We start from the raw sequence: 6,142 nt of genomic DNA, 5'->3' as shown, positions 1-6,142 counted from the left end.
CCCCTTGCACAAGCCCCATGCAACACACTCATCCCCCTTCCCCCCCTTTGCACAAACATTGTGCAACACACCCACCCCCTCTTCCCCTCTCTTTGCACTCCAGTCCCTTGCACAAGTGCTGTGCTACACACCCATAAACCTCCCCCCCCTTTGCAAACCAGCCCCTTGCACAAGCACCGTTCAACATACCCATCCCCCCTCCACCCCCCTTTGCACACCAGTCCCTTGCACAAGTGCCGTGCAACACACCATCCCCCCTTCCCCCCCTTGCACAAGCACCGTGCAACACTCCCATCATCCCCCTCCCCCCCTCCTTTGCACACCAGCCCCTTGCACAAGCACTGTACAACCCCCCCATACCCCCTTATACCCCTTTGCACACCATCCCCTTGCACAAGCACCATGCAACCTCCCTTTACCCCCTTTGCACACCAGCCCCTTGCACAAGCACTGTGCAACACGCCCATCCCCCTTCCACCCCCTTTTGCACACCAGCCCCTTGCACAAGCACTGTGCAACACCCCCATCCCTCCTCTCCCCCCCTCTTTGGACAACAGCCTCTTGCACAAGCACCATGCAACCTCCCTTTCCCCCCCCTTTGCACACCAGCCCCTTGCACAAGCACAGTGCGACATGCCCATCCCCCTTTCCCCCCTTTGCACACCAGCCCCTTGCACAAACACTGTACAACCCCCCCATACCCCCTTATACCCCTTTGCACACCAGCCCCTTGCACAAGCACCGTGCAACACGCCCATCCCCCTTTCCCTCCCTTTGCACACCCGCCCCTTGCACAAGCACCGTGCAACACACTCATCCCCCCGCAGGCACTTCTACAAGCCGATGCTGAAGCGCGGGGTGAGCAAATGGACGGCACAGACGGCTGTATTCCTGGCCTCCGCCTTCTTCCACGAGGTGCGTGTGACACACGCGTGTGCAACGTCCCCCATTTCCCCTTAATCCAGCCAGTCATGTGACACACGCGTGTGCAACGCCCCCCACCTCCCCTGTATCCCAGCCAGTTGCGTGACACGTGTGTGCAACATCCCCCATCTCCCCCGTATCGCAGCAAGTCGTGTGACACACGCGTGTGCAATGCCCCTCACCTCCCCCTTAACCCAGCCAGTCGTGTGACACACGCATGTGCAACGCCCCCCATCTCTCCCATGTCCCAACCAGTCGTGTGACAAACGCGTGTGCAATGCCCCTCCACCTCTCCCCTTAATCCAGCCAGTCGTGTGACACACGCGTGTGCAACATCCCCACCCCCTGTGTCCCAGCCACTTGTGTGACACACGCGTGTGCAACACCCCCCACCTCCCCCATGTCCCAACCAGTCGTGTGTGCAACACCCCCCACCTCCCCCATATCACAACCAGTCGTGTGACACATGTGTGTGCAACGGCCCCCCACCTCCCCTGTATCACAACCAGTCATGTGACACACGCGTGTGCGTTGCCCCCACCTCCCCTGTATCCCAGCCAGTTGTGTGACACGTGTGTGCAACACCCCCCACCTCCCCCATGTCACAACCAGTCGTGTGACACACATGTGTTCAACGGCCCCCCACCTCCCCTGTATCCCAGCCAGTCGTGTGACACATGCGTGTGCAACACCTCCCATCTCCCCCTTAATCCAGCCAGTCATGTGACACACGCATGTGCAACGCCCCACCTCCCCATGTCACAACAAGTCGTGTGACACACGCGTGTACAACACCTCCCATCTCCCCCTTAATCCAGCCAGTCATGTGACACACGCGTGTTCAACGCCCCCCACTTCTCCCATGTCCCAGCCAGTTGTGTGACACACGCATGTGCAACACCCCCATCTCCCCCTTAATCCAGCCAGTCGTGTGACACACGCATGTGCAACGCCCCCACCCCACCCATGTCCCAGCCAGTCATGTGACACACGCGTGTGCAACGCCCCCCACCTCCCCGGATGCCAGCCAGTCGTGTGACACACGCATGTGCAACACCCCCACCCCCTCTGTCCCAGCCACTTGTGTGACACACGCGTGTGCAACAACCCACCCCCTGTGTCCCAGCCGGTCATGTGACACACGAGTGTGCAATGGCCCCATCTCTCCCATGTCCCAGCTGGTCGTGTGACACATGCGTGTGCAATGCCCCCATTCCGCCCTTGTCCCAGCCAGTCGTGTGACACACACGTGTGCAACGCCCCCCATCTCTCCCATGTCCCAGCCAGTTGTGTGACACATGCGTGTGCAACGCCCCCCCCTCACCTCCCCCATGTCCCAACCAATGTGACACACGCGTGTGCAATGCCCCCCCACCTCCCCCATGTCCCAGCCAGTTGTGTGACACACGCGTGTGCAACACCCCCACCTCCCCCATGTCCCAGCCAGTTGTGTGACACACACGTGTGCAATGCCCCCCAACCCCCCCATGTCCCAGCCAGTTGTGTGACACACATGTGTGCAACGCCCCCCCCTCACCTCCCCCATGTCCCAACCAATGTGACACACGCGTGTGCAATGCCCCCACCCCCCCCATGTCCCAGCCAGTCGTGTGACACACACGTGTGCAATGCCCCCATTTCCCCCATGTCCCAGCCGGTCGTATGTCACACACGTGTGCAACCCCCCCCATGTCCCAGCCAGTCGTGTGACACACGCGTGTGCTGCTCTGTCCCGCAGTATTTGGTCAGTGTCCCACTCAAGATGTTCCGGCTCTGGGCCTTCATGGGGATGGCAGCGCAGGTACGGCCCCATAACGGCCCCATAGTTTGTGACCCCATAATGGCCCCATAGTGACCCCATAACAGCCCCATTGTGACCCCATAACGGCTCCATACTGACCCCATAGTGACCCCATAATGACCCCATAACAGCCCCATAATGACCCCATAATGGCCCCATAATGACCCCATAATGGCCCCATAGTGACCCCATAACAGCCCCATAATGACCCCATAACAGCCCCATAACAGCCCCATAGTGGCCCCATAACAGCCCCATAACGGCCCCATAGTGACCCCATAACAGCCCCATAACAGCCCCATAACGGCCCCATAGTGACCCCATAACAGCCCCATAACGGCCCCATAGTGACCCCATAATAGCCCCATAATGGCCCCATAGTGACCCCATAACAGCCCCATAACGGCCCCATAGTGACCCCATAACGGCTCCATAATGGCCCCATTGTGACCCCATAACAGCTCCATTGTGACCTCATAGTGACCCCATAGTGACCCCATAACAGCCCCATAATGGCCCCATAGTGACCCCATAATGACCCCATAACGGCCCCATAATGGCCCCATTGTGACCCCATAACAGCTCCATTGTGACCTCGTAGTGACCCCATAGTGATCCCATTGTGACCCCATAACGGCTCCATACTGACCCCATTGTGACCCCATTACGGCCCCATAGTGACCCCATAACGGCTCCATACTGACCCCATTGTGACCCCATAGTGACCCCATAATGGCTCCATTGTGACCCCATAACGGCCCCATAGTGACCCCATAACAGCTCCATACTGACCCCATAGTGACCCCATAACAGCCCCATAATGGCCCCATAGTGACCCCATAACAGCCCCATAAGGGCCCCATAGTGACCCCATAACGGCCCCATAACGGCCCCATAGTGACCCCATAACGGTCCCATAACGGCCCCATAACAGCCCCATTGTGACCCCATAACGGCTCCATACTGACCCCATAGTGACCCCATAATGACCCCATAACAGCCCCATAACAGCCCCATAGTGACCCCATAACAGCCCCATAATGACCCCATAATGGCCCCATAACAGCCCCATAGTGACCCCATAACAGCCCCATAATGGCCCCATTGTGATCCCATAATGGCTCCATACTGACCCCATTGTGACCCCATAACAGCCCCATAATGGCCCCATAGTGACCCCATAACAGCTCCATACTGACCCCATAGTGTCCCCATTGTGACCCCATAACGGCTCCATAATGGCCCCATTGTGACCCCATAGTGATCTCATAGTGACCCCATAGTGACCCCATAACGGCCCCATAATGGCCCCATTGTGATACCTTAACGGCTCCATACTGACTCCATTGTGACCCCATAATGGCCCCATAATGGCCCCATAATGGCCCCATAGTGACCCCATAACAGCTCCATTGTGACCTCATAGTGACCCCATAGTGATCTCATACTGACCCCATTGTGACCCCATAACAGCCCCACAGTGACCCCCATAACAGCCCCTTTATCCCCGCAGATCCCCTTAGTGCCCCATAGTGCCCCATAGATCCCCTTAGTGCCCCATAGTGCCCCATAGAGCCCTTTAGTACCCCATAGTGCCCCATATTGCCCCATAACTCCCCTTTATCCCCCCAGATCCCCATAGTGCCCCATAGCACCCCATAGTGTCCCATAGCGCCCCATATTGCCCCTTTATCCCCCCAAATCCCCATAGTGACCCCTTATTGACCCCATAGTGCCCCCATAGTGCTCCGTAGAGCCCCATAGTGCCCCATGGTGCCCCATAGAGCCCCATAACTTCCCTTTATCCCCCCATAGTGCCCCATAGAGCCCCATTGTAACCCCATAGCGCCCCATATTACCCCATAACTCCCCTTTTCCCACCTAGATCCCCATAGTGACCCCATAGTGCCCCAACTAGTGACCATCAGGCCCCATAACCCGATAGTGCCCCCATGGAGCCCATAATGCCCCTTGTACCCCATAAGTGCCGCATAAGAGCCCCATTGTAACCCCATAGTGCCCCCCATAAAAGTGCCCTTTATCCCCGCAGATCCCCTATGCCCCAATAGTTTCCCCATAGTGGCCCCATAGTTTCCCCATAAGTGCCCTCCATAAGTGCTTCATATTGCCCCTAAAGCCTCATATTGCCCCCATATTGGCCCCATAGAGCCCCATAGTGCCCCATAGTGCCCCATAGCGCCCCATTTGGTAACGCATAGTGCCCATATTACCCCATAACTCCCCTTTATCCCACCTAGATCCCCATAGTGACCCCATAGTGCCCCATAGTGACCCACAGTGCCCCATAACACCCCATAGTGCCCCATGGAGCCCCATTGTAACCCCATAGTGCCCCATAGCTCCCCTTTATCCTCACAGATCTCCATAGTGCCCCATAGCACCCCATAGTTTCCCATAGAGCCCCATAGTGCCCCTTTATCCCCCCAGATCCCCATATTGACCCCGTATTGCCCCTATAGTGCCCCATAGTGCCCCTTTATCCCCACAGATCCCCATAGTGCCCCATAGAGCCCCATACTGCCCCCATAGTACCCCATACTGCCCCCATAGTGCCCCCATATTGGCCTCATAATGGCCCCATAGAGCCCCATAGTGCCCCCATAGTGCCCCATAGAGCCACATAGTACCCCATGGTGCCCCATAGTGCCCCTTTATCCCCCCCAGATCCCCATACTGACCCCATAGTGCCCCATATTGACCCCATAGAGCCCCATAGTGCCCCATAGAGCCCCATTGTAACCCCATAGTGCCCCTTTTTCCCCCCAGATCCCCATAGAGCCCCATAGAGACCCTTTATCCCCCAGATCCCCCTGGCCTGGCTGGTGTCGCGGTCCCATATTGCCCCCATAGTGCCCCATAGAGCCCTGTAGTGTCCCATATTGCCCCATAATGCCCCCATATTGCCCCATAGAGCCCTGTAGTGCCCCACAGATTCCCATATTGCCCCATAACTCCCCTTTATCCCCCCCAGATCCCCCTGGCCTGGCTGGTGTCGCGGTCCCGTATTGCCCCCATAGTGCCCCATAGAGCCCTGTAGTGTCCCATATTGCCCCATAGAGCCCCATAGTGCCCCATAGAGCCCTGTAGTGCCCCACAGATCCCCATATTGCCCCATAACTCCCCTTTATCCCACACAGATCCCCCTGGCCTGGCTGGTGTCGCGGTTCCTTCATGGGAATGGCCCCATATTGACCCCATAGTGCCCCCATAGTTACCCCATACTGACGCCATAGCACCCCATATTGCCCCATAACTCCCTTTTATCCCCCCAGATCCCCATATTGACCCCATAGTGCCCCTGTATCCCCCCAGATCCCCATAGTGCCCCCATATTGACCCCATAGTGCCCCTATATCCCCCCAGATCCCCATAGTGCCCCCATATTGACCCCATAGT

At 57.7% G+C, this 6,142-nt stretch overlaps 1 long non-coding RNA gene across 2 annotated transcripts; it reads left to right on the top strand.

Moving 5' to 3' along the window:
* Positions 1-768: 768 nt before the first annotated feature.
* LOC107306978 lies at positions 769-6,030 on the top strand. 2 transcript variants are annotated; one of them, XR_001552314.2, is made up of 3 exons: positions 769-915; positions 2,663-2,725; positions 5,884-6,030. It is a non-coding gene; the product is annotated as an uncharacterized LOC107306978 (long non-coding RNA). The 2 variants fall into 2 exon arrangements; XR_001552313.2 differs by lacking the exon at positions 5,884-6,030 and adding an exon at positions 5,551-5,628 and having other exon boundaries at positions 773-915.
* The last annotated feature ends 112 nt before the right edge of the window (positions 6,031-6,142 follow it).

Source organism: Coturnix japonica, unplaced genomic scaffold (genome assembly GCF_001577835.2).
Source record: "Coturnix japonica isolate 7356 unplaced genomic scaffold, Coturnix japonica 2.1 chrUnrandom424, whole genome shotgun sequence".
Taxonomy (NCBI): domain Eukaryota; kingdom Metazoa; phylum Chordata; class Aves; order Galliformes; family Phasianidae; genus Coturnix; species Coturnix japonica.
This window is presented reverse-complemented; position numbering and strand designations above follow the sequence as displayed.